Source organism: Melospiza georgiana, chromosome 1, assembly GCF_028018845.1.
Source record: "Melospiza georgiana isolate bMelGeo1 chromosome 1, bMelGeo1.pri, whole genome shotgun sequence".
Lineage (NCBI taxonomy): Eukaryota > Metazoa > Chordata > Aves > Passeriformes > Passerellidae > Melospiza > Melospiza georgiana.
The window spans coordinates 76,927,284-76,947,575 of NC_080430.1; the positions used below are offsets into that span (position 1 = coordinate 76,927,284).

Here is a 20,292-nt window from a genome sequence, read left to right on the forward strand (position 1 = left end):
ATAGAAAAAAGCAGTTCAATGAAGAAAATAATTAGTCTCTGGTTTCACCTCACCCCTCAAATGTTTTCCTTTAACTTGGCGGCATGCTGGTTTTTAAAATAGATATATCTTTTATAAACACTGCTGTAAGACCACTGGTGATATAATGAGGCGGTTACATTTAATGAAGAAAAACACGCCACAAGAAGTGGAGGTGCTTTCAGTATTCATTAATACGACGAGCTCAGCAGATGAGGCTTAGGCTTCAAACCCAGAGAACCATTCTGGCAGCGAAGGGAGGGCGACAGGCTTCCACAAAAAAAGCTTTCCGCTCGCTGTACCCTCCCACCGCATTCACTTGCAAATCGCTGTGTGCTCGGGAAGCCTGCACTTCCCCGGGCTCCAACCTTCCCAGGGTAAGTGCTGCGGCTCCAGCACAGCCTCTCTCCGCTCCCCTCCGAGCGAGGGGGGACACCGACAGAGAGGTGTCTGTGTGTCCGTGTGTCCGTGCACGCTGCGCGTCTGTGTGTCTGCGGTGGTGCGTCTTCGCTGTTGGTGGTGGCGTTTTCTTTTTTTTTTTTTTTTTTTTTTGGTCGTAAATCAGAAGCTCTGAATGAAAGCCAGTCGGAGGGAGAGCTCCCCCCTCCTTAGCTTTGGCTCCGGACTGTCCAGAGTTAAGTGATGCTGGGAGGAAAAGCCTGAGTTAGATCCAAGTAGAATCAGTCTTAAAAAAATAACAGGAGAAAACTGACCAAGAAAAGGACTCTAATAGCTCGTTTTGCAGTTTGGTTGGGGTGGACACCACTTTCTCAGCAGAATAAAAGGTAGGAACCTTTCTCATTTTCTTTCTGTTGATATTATTACTGTTATTGTATTGGAGCAGTATGTTGTTTAATGCAATTCCTATATTTCTTCTACTGTATGCAACTTTCTGCATTTTATGAATATGCGTCAGGAGTATGAGACAAGGGATAGGAAATAACTGCTGTGCATTCTCTCCTCAAAGTAAACTGATATCATCATATGCATTCAGGATTGAAACACTAAGCATTTTATAGTTTTTTTTCTCCTAGTATGCAGGCTGTCTTTTGAGCAGCAGTTTCCATCTATAGTCAGTTCTTGAAAATTCAGAATGGGGGGAGCAAGTCTAATTTAATTGAAAAAAGCACAATGTTTCCTAGTGTAACAGTTATGAGCATAGCATGAAACACACACATATGTGCCCTCACTTTCTGTATACCTGTTCAAGTCTGTTGCAGCTTTCACTGTTAATCATTCAGCCCTGGATTGAATTTCAGAATAATTACCTACACTCACAGAAAAATGCTTCTTATCAAGGAAATCCCTGTGGAGAAGGATAGCAAAGTGGATACAAGCAATATTTCAAATATCTGTACAGAGCTATATGTACACAGATGGGGATAAAATTGCCTCGTTTGACATTTCAGTAAAGGGGAAGTGGAGGGAGAAGGAAAAAACAGGGGTTAGAAGGGAAAAGGTGGAGGGAGGAAAAATTCACTCTGCACCTGTGTGAGCATTTATTGTCAATGCTGCAATAAAATCCATATTTGATGTGGTGTTAAATTAATTCAGCACAATAAAAACCTAAATCCATGCTCCCAACTACTATTGATGGCATTGTCAGCTGCATAAGAAATTTTCAATAGGCTCATACTGTACATGATACTAGTTGCAGCTGTAGAAATCTAACAGCCCTTCAGCTTAGGAGAATGCATCTACACGTGCAATCAGTGACAAATAGCAGCCAGCATTTTGAAACGGACCTATCATCTCTGTTGCTTCCACACAAATGGAGCTGTTGCCTATAATCTTCGTCTTTCATTTCAGTAAAAGCCTCTGTATTACCCCAACAGCACTCCTGCTGCTTTGAAGGTATTTTTTAATTATACAACTTGTTGTGCATGTATGTGTGGATGCATATGTGAGTGAGTGAGTATGTGCACAGTGTGAGGAAGCAGGTCTGTAAAAAATAGTGTGGGGTGTTTTTTCTTTTCTTTTTTTTCCCCTTCTTTTAAAGGTAGTAGGCTTTAAATTTACATGGTGATGTTACTGGAGGGGAAAGGCAGAGAGTGGGAGACTGGAACACACTTCTGAATCTCTAATTCCTTTTCACATATGGCACTTACTAGGAATATTACGAGTCTGGTACTAAGATTTATTGAGATTGTTACAGCTACACAAACTTTTATATTAATTGCTTACCTTCTGAATGAAATAGCAGTCTATGCTCTTTTAGAAGAGGAAAAGAAAGAAGGAACTTAGGGAACTAAGGAAAGCAAGAAGGAAACAGGTTATCTTCCTCAAGAATTGAAAACCAGCTATTTAGAGTCAATATGGGTTTATGGCAAGAGAAGAATACTCTTAATCTAGTTTGGGCCTGAGGGCTCATATTTTTATATACTTTGTTATATAAAAGTTTGAATAAATATGTAATAATTTTTGCAGCAGTTTCTGTTAATTTCAAATTGGATTTATGTCTGTGGTTTTTTAAGTGTGGTGTCAAGACAATGATGTGCACTTAAAGAGGAACACTGAAATGTCTGAAGAGTGATGATTATAATGCATATATTTAAATTGAAAATTGATCCTGATTATTTGATTTTCTTGTTACTTTGAGTAGCATTGGAAAATATGTCTTGGCTACTTGCCTTGCCAACCATTTATATATATAATACTTTAAGCAGTTTGTGGGAAAGAAAATAGCAAAATACAACTTAAAAAGACTGTATATAGAATCTTATATATTACTAGATTATCTATTTGGCTTTGCATTAGAATAAATGAGTATAGATACACTAAAACTTCACACTTGCATGTTCTCAATAGACAAAGGGTCTGTGAAGAATGATGAAATACTGAAATGTGCTCACAGTAGACACTGTGTCTACTGTTCTTTTTTGTGCTTAGCAGTAGTTAAAAATGCAGAAAAATAATGTTATAGATGAGGGAAAATGAGCATGGAATTAATTAAATGTAGAGAGAGATTAAAAAAAATACACATCTAGACATACAAAGCAGTATACAAATTTCAGCTAAGTGATGTAAGTTTTTTCCTTGCTGAATAATTAAATGTAAAAGTCAGAAAAGGTTAATTTGAAGATAATATCTGCCTCTGATTCTGAGAGAGTAATTTCCTGATCTGAACGTGATTTCCCAAGGAAAGAAATGAATGCAATAGAGCCTGTCTCATCTGGATAATTCTGTGCAAGTGATTTTTTTTTTTTTTTTAGGTCTGCTAACCATACTTACAGTCTGATTGAAAAGGAGTATAATTTTGTACCACTAGGTTGCAGCACTGGTACAGGGGGTCAAAGTAAGGTTGAACTATTGTTGAATAGTAGTAATGGGGTGACTATGAGGTTATGTTGATATTATTTTAAATTTATTCATTATTATCACCTGAAATCATGTTTGTGAACACCAAGGAGTTTTAACTGGACTTCATAAAATGTCCTTCAAAGATTTGAAAAAACCTGCTCTACTGCTAATTCTTTGACATTACTATTAATTTTGTGACTGACAGAAACAGAAGAAAACCACTGATTATTTGGGCAGAATATAAGGGTCTAAGAAACATTTTGTGAGTGACTTCAGTGAACCACATGAATATTACCACTGAATTTGCTATGGGCTTTTTACTAACATACTGTTTGATACATTGGTTTTTGCAAAGGAGGAAAAACTGAAATTAGAAAAGTAAAAACCATCTTCTCATGAGCAGTTTAAATATGCCTGAGTAAAGCATTACGAAGGGTGACGTCACTGCGCATGAGGATGCCACATCACAGCACACTTTCATTTGCTCTATATGAGCAGTAGTATGTAATAATAGTATGTAATAATAGTATGTAATAATAGTATGTAACTATCAATGAAAGCTCATAGAAACTAAAGGTGCAGTTCATTGAAACATTAGGTGATTAAAAAGCACACATGCTGCACATGCTGGCCTTTCAAATCTGCTAATGTGAAGACCTGCCTTTGGAGAAAAAACCCATAATTCCTCTATTGTCTAACTTCTGGAAAACCTTAAAAGCAAAAATAAATAAAAAGAAATAAGCAGCAATGGTATTCTGAGCTCTAAATGTTCTCCAAATCTCTCTTTAGGCCAAGAGGAACTCCTATAGCAAAAGTTGCTCATGTTTTGCTCCCTGGATTTACATGTCTTCAGCTTTGAATCATTGGCATGGTGACTTCCCTAACATGCCTGTTTCTGTGGGTTTATGACTCTACAAGAGAGCAATAGAAAAAAAAATTGTCATCTCTGGGAGCTGTGTATATTGTAGTGAGCGGACTGCATTACTGCACACAGAAAAACAAAACAAAACAAAACAAAAAAAACAAAAAGGTATCAGCTGAACCTGAACACCTCTTTTCATCTGGAGGGAAGCCGGAGTACCACCCAACCAAAGGCTATTGAGCTTATATATTCTCTCTACTGACCTATCAGTCTATTTTTTTCATATGTGGGTGATCTGGCAAAAAAATTGCCCATTGAAATCTTATACACCTTTCTTTTTACACGCAGTCTTCCTTACTATTTAATGTCAGAGACAATTACCTCAGATGTGTATGTGTGATTACAGTAGAGGTAAAACAGGGACAACCTTTATCTTAAACAGGGCTTGCATTCTAGGAAGCAGAATACTGTGAAATTTCTTTCTTAATTTAATTCAGCCTTTTATTACTTGACTTTTTCTGCAAGTCCCACTGCTGTTTCTTGTCTTTATTAACTTTCATAAAATAGATCATGTTTATAATTTTTTTTGTTAAAGGAGTGTGTCCAGCAGAAGGCATAAAGCTCTAGTAGCATCTCAGAGGTACTTCCTAGCTTGTCACAGGGCATCTGCTCTGGGATGCAAACTCAAGTCTGCTATCTGGAACTGTGTACCTTGTACCAACAGGCTTCATTGGGGAAATACAAAGATTTAGGAAGTTAATTGGATGTAATGAAAAGCAACATGGGAGGTGTCCTTTTCAATATTATTCCCACATGTATGTCATTCTTCACATGATGTTTTTATTTGTAACTTCTTATGGCATCTCTTAATTTTAACTAAAGTGAATGTTGAACTATATTTAAAACAGTAGGGAATCATGTAATGAAGAGTTCATGTGTGTGTGTTTATGTAAAGATAATTATTCAAAAAATTACTTGAAATAGATGTTTCCAGAATTCTGTTGCTTCAAAGCTACAACTGTATTCTTCTGTTTTCTTAGAAAGCAAAAAAACCCTCTTCAAACATTTTCTCATGAAGAACTGTATATGGTATGATATATATGAATGTATGTACATGTATATTTTCTGTTAATATTCCATCACCTACCACGTTACAGATTGCATTTATTGTATCACCCTAGTGCAATATTTTGCATTAGAAGATAAAGAACATGATATGCCACCACTTATCCAGAACATGATCCTTAAAGATGGCTGCAATCCACATGAACTCTGCAGTGCTACAATACCCAGATTTTATGAACATGAGGAATATATACCAATGTAATTTGCAGCATTATTGGCAAGACTCAAAATGCAGTGTCCTAGAGGACTGTTAATTTTTTTCCCCCAAACTAACATAAAATAAATATATAGAACTGAACTTTTTAGTGCATGCATCTACCACACTTTCCATCTGTTTAATACATGCAAAAATTATCTTACTAATTGTCACACTCTCCTAATAGTAAGCACAAATAAAACAGAGCTATACCTGTGTATAGAAAACTTAGAAGCTGTGCATTCTGTCATTAGTTCCTCTAAGTATCACAGCCTTAATTAAGAGAGTTTCAAACAGTTAATATCTTACACAAAAGACAAAATACATGGAGTAAATTTATGATGTTAAATGAGAGAGAGAAAATACACAAGAACCCAAAGTATGTGTAATTATTTGGAGTTAATATTGACCATAGAGGGAGGGTGATTAAGTTTATTCTGGTTCTAAGTATTCCAAGAAAAATTATCCCATAAATGTATCAATTCCTTTCTCCTTGAAGTAGTGAGTTGTCATTTCCCTGATGCCTTTTCCATGGTGTATGGAACTGGGAACCATATAAATTAACACCCATTTTCTCTCTGTGTCACCAGAAAATTAGTTAAAAGTGGACATTTAGATTAGATATTAGGAATAAATTCTTTACTTGTAGAGTAATGGGGCACTGGAACAGGATGTCCCGGGAAGCTGTAGATTTCCTATCCACACTAGTGGGTGTCATCATAACTCATGGTAGGAGGGCCTTGGAACTACATGAGGTTGAAGATCTTTCAGGTCCCTTCTAACCCCACCCTTCTTATGACTCCATGATAAAATGTCATTGATTCTATAAATCATTACAATTATAGGTAATATATCTGCTAAAAGTTTACATGGGCTAATTAGAGTGATAAGATTTAATTCTTAAACTTATGTTGGGTGTATATTTGCTTGTTTGGTTTTTTAAATGTTGAGATTATTCAGAAGATGATCTGGATGTTCAGTTTTTTAGAAATAATTGCAAAATGAAACCCAAGAAAAACAGAAAGCACAGAAAGAAAAAAGAACCAACTGAATAGGTTTAACACAAAAAATCACCAAATATGATGAATTGAAGCAAGAGAATGACAATATTTTAGTTCTTACTTCCTTTCCACCTGTAAAAATGAATTTTAGTAACAAATTATGCAAATAATCTTTTACAAAAAGATTACCTCATGCTATAGATCATATTTTCATTAGGAGTACAGATACCTTCTAATTTTTGGGGTTTTTTATTTAATATGGGACACGGTTTTTACATGTCGATACCGCTTCATGCTATGTTATTTTTCCATGCATTATAAGTTTGATTCCGTGGCATAAGCAATGCAGAGCTGTTACCCTGCTCTCCTGACTTTCTGCTAAAAAATAAAAGCACTGTTAATCAGAGTAGTCTTGTATTAAGCAGTAAGTAATAGCGTAGACCTCAATTTATGAATGTGTTAATGGGGTACACCTAATTACTTTGCAGCCAAATCAAAAAATTTCCTTGCTTCTGAGACTACAGAAATTAGACATTTCATTATGGCATGAAATATATTTTAATATCTACTTAAAAATATTACATCTAAGTTCCCTAAATATACTTCTGCTTTCCACTTCTCTTGGCCAAGTTTTAAATATTATAGTATTAAAAAAAATAGTCTTCTAAATCTTCTCTTAGGGATAGTTTCCACACTCTTTTGGCAGAAATTTCTGGTGTCAATTAAAGAGTGGGATCTCACTATCCTGAGAACCATTTTAGGAAGTGTGATTTTTCCCCTCTGTTGGACAAAGATTATTTTCTGACATTAGCATGCTGAGATGTGCGCTTTCCCTTGAGCGAGAGTGTGGTCCTCATGGTGAAGATAGCACTAAAGCTGGAATCTTGATTAAAATGGGTGAACAGAGTCCCAGGCATGTTAGGTACATTTGGTTTTCTTCATGACTTAGGGGCATTTTATTAAGTTTCTGATTAAGAAGTTAAAAGCAATTGTGCAATGTGTTATCGGAACTACTTTGTTTTCTAGTAGTCACAACAGAATGGAATGTGAGCAGATAGAGATAGATGGATTTTCCTCTCTAATAGCACTGTTTTATAAAATTGCTGATACTATTCCTTCAAATTTTCCTTCTTAAGTGGTTTCAAACCAAATAGTATCCTGATTAGTCTAATTAATTTCTTAAGGAAGAAATGTATTGGGTTTTTTTGTTTGTTTATTAGTTTTTACTATTTAGAGAGTCTTTAATCATTCTGATCACCAGAATAAACTGATCTCTTCTATAAAATTTAAGCACATATGTGGAATACTTCTACAGGATGGAAAATTAGGACAAAATCATACCTTTATTCCTTCCGTCCTTGATTAACAAAGCATCTGAATCACTCTGAAACACATGCTGTTAGTGAATATATCCTAACTGTGGTTGGTTTTCTCCAGTTTTTTATTTGAAGCCAAAATAATGAGAAATAGGAAAGGAAAGAAAAGAACTAAGACATACTGCATTATATTATCAATCCCATTAAAGTTTTGATGAACATAAATCTTCTAGAGAATTGAAGAATCTATAATGTGACTTTTTAAAAAAGGGTCACTAGGCTTGAGATATTCTAAACTGGAAGCCTGAAATATTGTGACAATGAAGGAGAAACCAATTATTTGAGCTAGGAAATCAGAATTTGCTTTTTTTTATTTTTTAAATACCAGTATAAATACATTTCACTGCATTCAGGTGTTTAAGTGGTATTTGCTATATTGTGCTTTAGAACAGAACTTACAAATGAGCTTTTAAGTTTTTACTTCTAGCAACAACCACTTAGCAGGAGTTACAAACCAGTGGTAAAGCTCAAAGTAGTTCACCCTTCTAAATTACAGGACCAGACCCCCTGTGTTCACAGAGCAATGAGTTCTTGTTAAATTTCAGGTTATGTACATTCAGGAGAGAAAATATCTGCCATTTGCCTGCTCCACGGCTGCAGCTGTCAAGATCCAACCAGAAAGTGCTTGTGCACGTGGGGTCTGAGGTTGTTTTGCCACTTGGGCAGGCTGTGAAAGTCAAGGCTAATGGGGTAAAAGCAGCCTAGGTGGATCAGTCCCACAGCTGCCAGCCACATGGCTCCTGCTGAATCTCTGGAAAAGCACCCAGGTGGTTTTGCCTTAGAGGTATCCATGACTATTGGGTCACTTCAGTGATGTGACTGGTTCCTTGTTACTCTGAGTATGCTGGTTGGAGTCCATTTCTACTTCTAGTATATTAAAATCCTTCTTTTCTCAGAAAAAAATAACTACATAAAAGAACACCACAATAAAAATCTTGATGCCCTGATACTAAAAGACTAACTCCTGGACAAGTTTAGAGGCTATTTAGTTATCATTACAGTGGGATATTAGTTGTGAGGAAGATAAAATGAAAAAAAGATGATGTCATAATGGCATGATGACAGCAAAAAAAGTATACTTTAAAGTATTCTTTCTAATTCTATCTAAGTAAACAGAAATCATCCCAATGATTCTAATGTTTAATCAAGTGCTGACTTCTCAAGGATAATCCATTAGTTCTTTAAAATATATGAGCTAAAATGAAATGATGTGCAGAAAAAAATGTTTGAGCCTAATATGTTTCTGTAAAATCAGAAATACTGGTGATGAGGATCAGGACAATACTGACACAAACCTATTTCTTTTACAATATTAAAATTTTTCTTTAAAGGAAAATAGCTATAGTGACTTGAAATTAGCTGTGGAATTTGTAGTTCTTTTTTCAGAGATGTTTGCTTTCTTTCTCATTGGAGGTTATGAACTGCTTTTTAATAGTAGTTTTGCTGGAATTTTAATAGACACATGTGTTACATGAAATAATTGCCAGTGAAGTGATTATGGCTTGAATTTTTTGTCCTACATGGGACTATGGGGTCTGGTTTTGGTTTGCTTTTATTCAGATAGCCCTCTCCAAGCTGTTCATGTCACATAGTAATGTCCTTCGTACAGGATGAGGTTTTACTGTGGGAATAGAAAGGCATTCATTTGACAATATTGTGTCCTACAAGTTAGAAACAGTTTCTTCACTTTTCATGTTACATATCACACAACTTTTTAAAGAGCTCAAAAAATTTGAGATAAACTTTTTTTTTTAATTGCATTTGGGGGTTTTAATTGAGCAGAGTAAAGGAACAATTCATAATGCATAAATGAAGTTTCATAAATTTTCTTTAATGGAAATGATACATTGCTGATGGTTTTGGAGTGATTTTTTTTGTGTCTGTTCAGTTTTTATTAATATATTAGATATGGTTTTACTTCCCTGTCCTATAGGGGAAATATATAATTCTAAATGTCCACAGCTAGTTCTTTGCAATTTGTAGGAAACTTAAGCTTTAGTATAACAATTTTTTTCTTCTTTAACTCTGTGGTAAGTCTCTACATTTTGGTAGTTTTTCAAAGTAAGCAGAATGATACTCATAACTTGCTAACCAAATTGAAAGTCAAATATTGAAGACATTTCTTGTGCAATTCCCTGAAAAGTGTTCCTTTTTTCAGATGGGAGCCTTAGGAATGCAGATATTTTTAATCTTTTGGTGCCATCTCGTGGCAAGAACATAATTATATGGAACAAAGAGGTAGTCTTTTCAGCACGTATTTTCTAAGCTTAGCAAAAATGTACATTGCTTTGGTGATATATATTTATGTATAAATTTTAATAGGGACTGTAAAATAACAAACTAATTCATGCATAGGACAAAGCTATCTTGGGTTTTCGGTTTTCTTCCTTTTTAAGAGCCTATAAGTATCGATTTGAGAAATCTCACAAAAATTGACTGTCATTAGCGCATAGAAATAGATTTTTAGTCTGCTGCATTAGATCTCTGTAGCATACTTAACTGGTTCAAGGCAATTGTCAATATATTTTTATTCTAGCGGTGCATTACATCTCTGTAGAATACTTTAATATTTAGCTAGCTCAAGGCAATATTCACTTCAGCATCCTGTAATGTTTTACAGAAAGCCAGGGTCTGTGATAGCATTCTTGTGTTTCATTTTATTTTCTGGTTTTGGCTTGGGAAAATTCATACCAGCCTGCATCCAAAAAAAAGGGGAAGAACAGCACAGGAATGCTGTATATTTTTCTGGTATTTTCATTGGGATTCAGAAAAATCAGTAGTTTTGGTTCTGTGCTAAATAAATACTAGCTTAATACAGAGAGGCTTTAAAGATAATGCTTATAGGTATCTGCAATCAGTAAAGATCACATTCTTGCTCAGTTTCTGGAGAAATTTTCTATACATTGGTCCATATTTGCTTACTTAGCTCTAACTTCCAGTCTGAAAGTTGCTAGATGCAAATGTACTATTCTCTTTAAAGAGCTGGAAAGAGAATCGAGATGTCTGTCCTGCTTTTACTTATGGTGGAGGGTTCTCATTCTTTCAAAAGTAATGATGTTTTTTATTCTTAAAAAAAATAAAAAAGAAACTATATCTTGTTCAAGTAACATCCAAATATGCTGTAGTTATTGAAAATAGATGTCAGATTATTACTTTGTGAGTTATTATAGTATCCTGCAAGCTGAAGAAGAAAATACTATGAATCAAAATTAGTACCAAATGAGAACACTGTTTAAGATCCCACCTGTTCTTTTCATGTCAGATGATTCCATTACTTTCTGTAAATATTACCATTACTGTCTATGTACTGTATACTTCCTGTATTTTTACAGAAAATAATATTAGAAGGATAAAAATTCAATATATATTTTCTAGCAATTATATGGTAAATATTAAAATGTTAGTCACTAGAATGTGATTTTTAATAATCACTCCCTAGCTGAGGTACCACTGTGATAAATTCAGTGTACTTTGATAAGTCAGTCAACAGGTGGTTGTTGGTTAGAGATTGTGTGATTTCTTTGATTAGGGTTAGCTAGATATAAAACTCTCTTGCCTATCAGCTAGAAAGAGAAGAATCATAATAAGATACAGAATTTCAACAGTTTTATACAGGTATGTGATAATGTGATTATTTCCTCCTCATCCCAATGCTTAACATTTAAGTGTTGAATACTTCTCTCTGTTTCTATATCTGCCTCCTGTAATAGACCACAAAATTAAAGTGGTGACTTAAGAGAGAATTGCAATTGCTCATTCCAGTGAATTGATTAGATGTATATTCCCTTGCAAGAACAACAAATCTAAATATGTGTCATAGTTTTGATAGAAACTCAGACAGAAAAGTGTGAAGCTTAAGGCTTCACAAACTAAATCTTAAAAAGGTACAAACTAAATCTTAAAAAGGTTTATAGAAAGATATTTACCAATATATTATCTTCCTAACTTCTTCTTCTGGATTAATACACATTTGTTTATGGATGTCAGTGTAAATGTCTTTCTGTTACTTTTAATACAAACAGTACAGAATATTTTACAGATTATTAAAGAGGAGGAAAGTAGAATTCTGTTATATGTTTTGGACATGTTTTTTTTACTTTTAGTTTAAGGCATTTTTAAAATGTACTTTCTTCTAAAAGCTTCAGCAAAGGTAGGCAGCATGCTTCACCTGAAACATGGAATGAGATGGGCAAAAGAGCAAGCACAGGTACAGAAAGATGATGCAGCATGCCATAAGTAACCAAAGAGAAAGTCTCCAAAGAGATGAGATTAAGAAAATTTGCAGAGAGTGTTATGTGGATAAGAGGGAGGTAAAATCAGTTTAAGGGATAAAAAGAATATGTAGATAGGAAAATGTATTAGAAAGATGAAATAGTTCAATCTATCAATGTCTTCTTTGAAGTTAGGGAGGGAAGAGGAAACATGGTCAATTTAAGCGATTCTTCCTATTTGCAGAGCTTCTGGAGGTGAAAAGTTAATGATTTTGTAATTATCTTCAGAAAAGCTTGGAAATATGTATAGCACAATTTCAGAATACCTTTTTGAAAAAATGCTAGGATCTCCTCATTTTTTTTTCTGTACAATTCCTTGTATTCCCTTTCTTCAAATGGCACCTGTTGAACAGTAGTTTTTTTCTCTTTCAATCCCAGTGTGCATAATTTAGTTAGAATTTTAGGTAAGAAAATACATTATTTATGCTGGAAACTGTTGGATCCTGTATATAAAGGGGAGACTGAAAAGTGTCTGTCACTGAACTTGTCTAGATGATCAAAGGGAAAAAATGCTTTTTAAAACTGTTTCTGGGGTTATTCTATCAGATAAGATTGATCGCTGAGCTGTGGAACTTGTGTATTTAGTGTGTTCTCCTGACTGTCAAAATTATTTATATCTAGTGTGACGACCAGTTAGTCTAAGCAACACATACCTAAGCTGTGGCAGTGAAAGAAAAGAAATCATCCTGCTGTACAACTGCAGTAGTAAATAACTGACATGTTTCAGGGCCCACAAGCCTTCAGAAATTTTAAACAAGACATAAAGGTCACAAAAGCACCGGTTCCTGACAATCATGGGTGCTGTTATTACATGCACGATGTAGCTGTGCCATCTTTTCAGACTCCTGCAGAAAAGGTCTGAATGAGTTTGTAGCTATGACTTTGTCCTTTGGAGATTGCACTTCTTACGACAATCTGGGAAGGGCTTTTTCAATAGAAAAGAGAACCGCAAAATTAGAAGTAGCAGCACTGATATGTAATTTTTGGCATTTGGTTAAACTTACTTTTGTCAAAGTAAACTTGGTTGTTTTCTTGTGAAGATAAACAGAGAAGCCTAGGTATGTATTATCTGCAAATGATGCACTTTTTCCTTCCCTACCTTTTACAGTATATAAAATAATAATAATAATAATAATAATAATAATAATAATAATAATAATAATAATAATAATAATAATAATAATAATAATAATAATAATAATAATAATAATAATTTGTATGAGGTATGAATATAGAAATAAGAAAATAATTATAATTGTCTCTTATTGGACTGATGGGATGAAATCAACATGCTTCAGAAATAAAAATGTGTTTTCCTGCAATGGATTTATAGCCATGCACTCTGATGTAAAAGCACTATGACAGACTGTCATGGGGATAGCTGTCACTTTTTAGTATTGTTAAGAGAATTCAGGAAGAAAAAGGCAAAAGGAATTCTAGTTCCTTAAAAATGTGACAGAAATTTCCAGCCTTAAGACATTTTAAAACTTATTTTTCCCTGATATTATCATAATTTTTAATAGCCTCACAGTGTCTTGTGCAGGATAGAAACACTTTCAGAGAAGCTAAACCCTTTTTTCTCTAGAATTGTCTCTCTAACAGCATTCAATTATGTTCTCTTCAAGCTAAGGAAAAAACACCTTTATGTCCAGATATTCCAGAAGTATTTGTGATAGTTTTAGACCTGCCTACAGCTCTATTCTATCTCCTTAGGTGTTTGTGATGGCCGATTTACATGGGAAGGGAATGGTGACAATGATCAGCTCTCCTGTTTTTTTTGTTTTTTTTTTTTTTATTAGTCCACGTTGCTATCCACAAGGACTTTGCAGATTTTGCCCTTTGAAAATACCATACTAGTCTGTCTTGCCACTCATTAAAAAAAAAAAAATCCTGCAGGAGATAAAGTAAGAATAAATCTTCCTCTTTCTGTGTGTTTTGGTACTTCTCTGAAAGGCATTTTGGTTAACAGCAACAGTCAGGTGCTCTTATCAGTTAGGCCACGCTTGAAGTGCTGGGGCTTGTTCAGGCGGAAGAGTCATGCATGTGAGGAACCCGGAGACTCAGGGCTGGACAGCACTGCAGGAGCTCCTCGTTGTCAGTGGATTTCTGGTGCCCTCTTTGCAATAACAGGGAAGGAGTTTGCCTCCAGGAAGGACTGAAAGCCACCTCCGACTATGTATTTCAAACCTGGAGTTTGTATGCAGGAAACCACAGAAGTTTGAGGCCAGGTTATGTTGATAAACGCAAGTGCTTCTGTGCAGAGGAGACCCCAGGAGTTCAAAAATTCTTTAAGCTTGTGTTTAATTTCCAACACTGTTGACAGGATTTGATCAGATATACAAAGTTCAACACATTTATTTTTTTTAATTCTGTCCAGATATGTACACACTTGTGCTTTGGGCAATTTTGTCCTTAAACACAGGTGTGCCTTGTTCTGAGACTAATTTTGTAACAGAAAATAAGAATAAAACAGCTCTGTGTTTCTGAGGTTAACTTTTTCTAACTTCCAGTTAACCATCAATCTCATATATTTGTCTCAGCTAGTGCTTAGTAGTACTATGTTCAGAACTTATAATTTTTCCAACACTTCATTGGTTTCCACCTTCATTTTAATAAAAGGGTAATTTTAATTGCTCACATAATTCTTAGGAGGCAGTGACTTTTTTCATAGCCTTTCAATGATGTCCAATAAGTATTTCTCAGGAAGTTGATTTAATTGACTTAAGGACCATAATGAACAGCCTGCTTTAGTATTGAAATGAAGAGGACAGTTGGAATGATTAAATTTTATGCAGAACTCACATGATTAGAGCTGTCCTGGAAGAGAAGTGCAAAATGAGAACTTTCACTGAGCTGAACATTCTTATTGCCTAGGAAGTGCTCAATTGCACTTTTGCTTCAGGGTACATTGAGCAGAAATTTTCACATCCAAAGCAATATAGGGAATTATATATTTAATAGAATACTAATAAGTTACCTCACTGAAATACCACAGTGTGGCAAGTCAAACACTGCCAAGTATTTTAGAATTATTAAATCTTCCACATAAGACTTTAATATATAATTATTAGGGAAATCAAATTTCAAGCCTTTTTTAATACAAATATTTTACTTCTAGAATTTTAATGATTGCTGCATTATCCTTTATGTGTTTCTGTTAGTACAATTTCCAAAATTATAAGCACTGTTTTTGTGATGTTACTTTTATTCCAGTGTGGCCCAGCTTTTATTCAGTTCTTGATCACTGGCTTTCTTTCTGTGCTGTGTGGGTATTGGTATTTTAAAGTTTCTTTTATGTTCTTTGCCTAGGACATACTTCTTATGTTCATTGATTCTCACTTCACATTTCCTGTCAATCACAGAGGTTTATCTTCATCTATGTGATGTAATATAGCAAATTAACAACTGAATGCTTTGAAATGCAATCAACAATTGAGTGCTTCAAAACAATTGGTGCTTGTGAACAAAAGGTTTACTGTGGCAGGCTAAAAGGAGTCTGAAGTCCTGTGTGAGAAACTTTATTATGTAGCTAAAACAAAGAACACTTCTTTTTTTTTAGCATAAAAATATATTAATTCAGGCATCCAAACTTCTGTTGCAGTAGGCTGCTAAGTAATGTCATACTTTTTCCAGGTATGCCCTTCCTGGGCTGTATCACCAGGATCGACAAAAATTGGTTAAACTTGAGGAGACCTAATTGGTGCAGCAATGCCCTGAAACCATGTCAGAGACCATATGGCACAGTAGCAAGGAGAAAAATTAAGAAATTGTTCAGACATCAACAATCATGTGATAAGTCCCTTTACATCTATCTATAAGAAAAGACTGTCTCCAGGTATCAGCACACACATACAGATTATTCTTGGAGATGCTGTGATACTTTGCACATGCTTACAAATACATTTTTTCTAATGTTTCTTCAGCCTTCTGCTAGTTTTTAAACATTGATTTTATGGTGTATTCAGTGCTTTTAAAAATATTCAATGCTCTCAAGGGTATTCATGATATACAGCTAGAATTCCTAGATAATTTTTGGTGTATAAAGGCTATTATTTATAAAGATTTAATTAACGATAAAGAAAAGTCTGGTTTTATCATGTCTTAGTTATTAGCTCCTAATAGGTGTGTGAAGTAATGGAGGTCATTAGGCTGCAACAGTGTTTGTGCTTAGGCATAGACCTCTTATCTATTTGTGCACTGCCTGGTTGTTTGCAAAACAGCAAAGGCTTCAGAACTGCTGAAGAGCTTTAGGCTGTTTTTTGTCCATTCAATATATTATAATTAAAGAATACAGCCACCACCACCCCCCCAGACCATATCCACTCTGCTTAGTCTGTAGTCCTGTTACCTCCTAGAAATGTTATATGGATGCTTGGGCAGCACATTATTTAGTGAAATTTGAATTAAATTATAATTCCATAACTGGTGGGGCTTTTTTTCTTTTGAACTCAAACAAAACTAACAATCAGTATTTAGCCTAGAGAGGGGGCATTGCAATTACACTGTATAGCAAATAAAATAAGTCTTCTTGATCATCTGAGATTATCAGAAATTATGGGATACAGTTATGAGTATATAGATGTTGAAAACAGCATTCTAATATCAGTTTCATCTTGGGAATTTTTACTAATGATTGGACTGCTTTGCATATAGTCTCTGGGGCTCCTTGTCTGTAAACAGAGTCTGGTGGGATTTGCTCATTCTCTTCAAAAGTCTTCCATTTCCTTGAGGTCCTGTGCCATAATGCTTATGTAAGCATTGAGAAAAAAATGTTCATGGGGGAGAGAAGAATTAGGATGTCTGAGCTGTGTATTGGGAGGGGAAACATAACCCAGGGTACATATGATGTACAGTTGTTTGAAGATATGCAGCTTTACCCATTTTTCACTACACAGGAGTGAAAAGCAAAGAAAATCTTTCTATAGTGTGTTAGTATTGGGTTTCCAGCATGAAGACAGACCTATGTAAACTGCCATGTTTAGGTGTGTCTTAGTTTGGAGAGACAGGTGTCTGCTAAGGAAGGCAGGAGCCTCCCCTGAAATGGAAAATGCAGACCCCCTCCCTCCAATTTGCTATACATTTTAAATTAAGGGTCTCTCAGGTGAAAATATGGGTGCAGGAATAACAGTTCTTTATTAGAGAAGAAAATAAAAAGATAAAATAAACAATGCAGTAAACTAAAATAACACTGACAGAGTCAGAACATGACCTGACACCCTGTTGGTCAGGGTGTTGGTAGCAGTCCAGTTGGAATTGTGGCTGCAGTCCTCCAGGTGTGGCTCTGTTGGAGCAGGGACCCTGTAGAAAGGGGTAGTCCTCTTCTGAAGATCCAGTGGAAGAAGCAGCTGTTCCTCTGGGAAATCTAGTGAGGAAAGCCATGCCGGTGTTCCAGAATCTCAAGGTTATATCCGGGTAGGAATGCATGGCTCCTCCCTCTGGGTGGAGCATCTCACAATGAGATGCTATAGCTCTTATCAGTCATGCAGTGACATTCAATAAAGATAAGGAAAACTGCCCACTTAACAGAAAACAACTGCCATACAGATGGCAAATAGAAAACAATTTACTTGGCAATCCAGGACAAGGTGCTTGTATTTTCTTGTACTTTTGGAAGTCTTCCTATGGAATCCTGCGTATGGAAATATTGTGGCCTGTCAGAGACTGTCACAGAGATAAGACATTTGTAAAACTAAGACTGGGGAATAGCTCACAGAGTTTGGGAATAATTTGGCCTAAGTCAGGTTCATCCCTGTCCACTGGATATGGATTGTATTTGTATACTTAAGTAAAATAACATGGTGATATATAATAAAATAAATCTGGGAACTTTCAAGTCTGATGAAGTCGTTCGCCATTTTAATGAAATGTTGATTTTATTTTTTCTTAAAAAGTTTTCTGTAAAAAATACTGATTTATTTCTTCTGCTTCTTTCCACAGTCTCTTTGGAAGCATAAGATTTTTTGTTTAATGCTGAATGATGTGTCACATTAGAGCTTAGTGATTTGAAACAGCTGAAATAGCTAAAAGAATTAAATGTTATATTGGAGGCAGGTCGTTCTTAATAGCAATGTGATTACAGTTTTCATAGGATTTTTCCTCTTTCAGACAGCATTTCTTCTGCCTGCTTAGAATCATTTCATCTTTCTTTCCTTGAAGACACAGTGGGTACATAAGCATTAATCATTTTGTGTTCAGGCCCTTGGGCTGTTTCCTGATCCAGTGAGGTTATGAAGTACTGCTGAAAATCCAGTAGTCTAAAGGACCAACTGTAAAAAAAACCCAAAACATAAGGTGAGATACTAGTCAACAAAATATGAGTAAGCATTTAGTTTTTCAAATTATGTTTAATCCCTAAGCAGCTCTGACGGCCAGCCTGCAAATATTACCCATTTTATGTGGAATCTACATTAATGGAACACTTCATTATTTTTGATTTCACTAAATAGGGCCAGTATGATTAAGATTGGCTCAGAAAACTTGGTTCTTCTTCGTTCAGTTATTGTGTGGATGTGAAATATATCTCAAAGTATACATTATATAATAGCAGTTTATAACTTTTTTCAGTCTAGATAAAATGAAGTTCAGGGTTGGTCTTTTGGGTATAGCACTTACAAGGTTAAGGATGGATACAGGAGGAGAAGGAAGTTAAGCTTCAAGACAGTCTTAAGAGATTAATTGTACTATGTTAATGTGTGCTAGTTCTGTCTGTAGATGTGATTATCATAAAAAATTTTTTAAAAAATTAACTGGGCTGGAGTTTGTGGGGTTTTTTTCAGTTGTTCTTCTCAGCTACAAATAATTTTAAACATCATTTCTTGCACATTCAGTAAATATGGATAACAGATTAACTTCCTTCCAAGTCATTCATATTTCTAAATTGTAACTTGTTCTTCACTCTCACATGCTTTTTTTCCTATAGTGTAGCAGTACCAGTTTGTTCCATGTGCCATGACAGTCATGAGATTTCCTTTCCTCCACACCTCTTAAAATGTGGTGTTCAAAATGAATTTATTATTTTAGCTGAACCCTTCCCATTGTTGCTTGAGTAGAGAAGATATACTTTTTTTTTTCTTATAGGTAATAGTCCTCCTTATATATCAGTTTTGGTTTTTTTTGAATCCTGGTGATGTCTGCCGTTAAATCATATTCAGTGATCTTTGCCTCACAAGCATTAAGATGGTTGACATTTAGTAATTTTTCTCTGTCCACCAGGCATGATAATTATTCAATCATAGGAAGAATTAAGAGAGGCACTGGAGTGGAAAATGTATACTTTTAATCAGAGAATGACTAATTATTCTGAAGCTGCTTCAGCCAATTCATGTTCTATACTAGTAGTAAATTCATTAAGCCCATGCTTTGAAAACCTGCAAATTGCAGTGAACAGTGTGTGGTCCTTGAGAATCCCTGATTCTCCTGCTGAGCTGGTTTTATTTTATCAACATGTGAATGTGCTGCTGCTGGGTTGCTGGGTTTTCTAAATGTCTTACAACTGAGTCATCCCATAGCTTAGCAGTTGCCTTGCTTACAGCTGCACACCTTGTCCAATGTTGTTCCAGCCCCTTCAGGGGGAGTTTACATCACTTCTCACCTAGAAAGTGTTTGTGGATTTCTTCAGGATATTGTGTCTCCTGGTTGTAAAACATATTGTAACTCAGCTAATATGATTGCAAAAGGTGGCCATTCACATCTAAATTCTTTAATTACCCTTTCCTGTTTAATGCAGAGATCATAACATCTTGCTGCCAATATAAATTGTATTAGCTACCTGTCCTAAATATATTTGTAAAAGAATGCTGCTGTGCTAAGACGACATTCTCCAGCTTCCTTCAATTTATCTGTCAAACACTGCTCCTCCAGTGAGTATTGAATCAAAATTTTCAATCTTGCTTCTGTTCCTAATTCTCTTACAGAATTGTTTCATCCTAGACATCTCTGACTTTTTTTTGTGCCTTGACTTTGTCTATTTTACCATGTTCTTTCCCTGTTATTGCTTTATATTCATATTTAAAAACACAATGTATTTTATATTTTTGAAGCCTGTTTCACTATGTTTTGAATGAAATTACAGTGTCTTAGCCAAAGTCTATTCTTTACTGCATTTTCTATTCCAGTTTTGCACTACAAAAGGTTTTGTTTGTGC

General features: G+C 35.1%; 1 protein-coding gene across 3 annotated transcripts in view; it reads left to right on the forward strand.

Moving 5' to 3' along the window:
* Nucleotides 1-297: 297 nt before the first annotated feature.
* The window catches only part of CDH10 (cadherin 10), a 93,322-nt gene continuing 73,327 nt past the window's right edge, over nucleotides 298-20,292 (forward strand). Inside the window, exon 1 of one of the 3 annotated variants that reach the window (XM_058041894.1) lies at nucleotides 298-395. The gene's annotated coding sequence lies outside the window, so the exon portion shown is untranslated. Of the gene's footprint in view, nucleotides 396-574; nucleotides 804-1,820; nucleotides 1,873-20,292 lie in introns of those variants that run through there. The other 2 variants (XM_058041807.1, XM_058041971.1) reach the window with 2 other exon arrangements.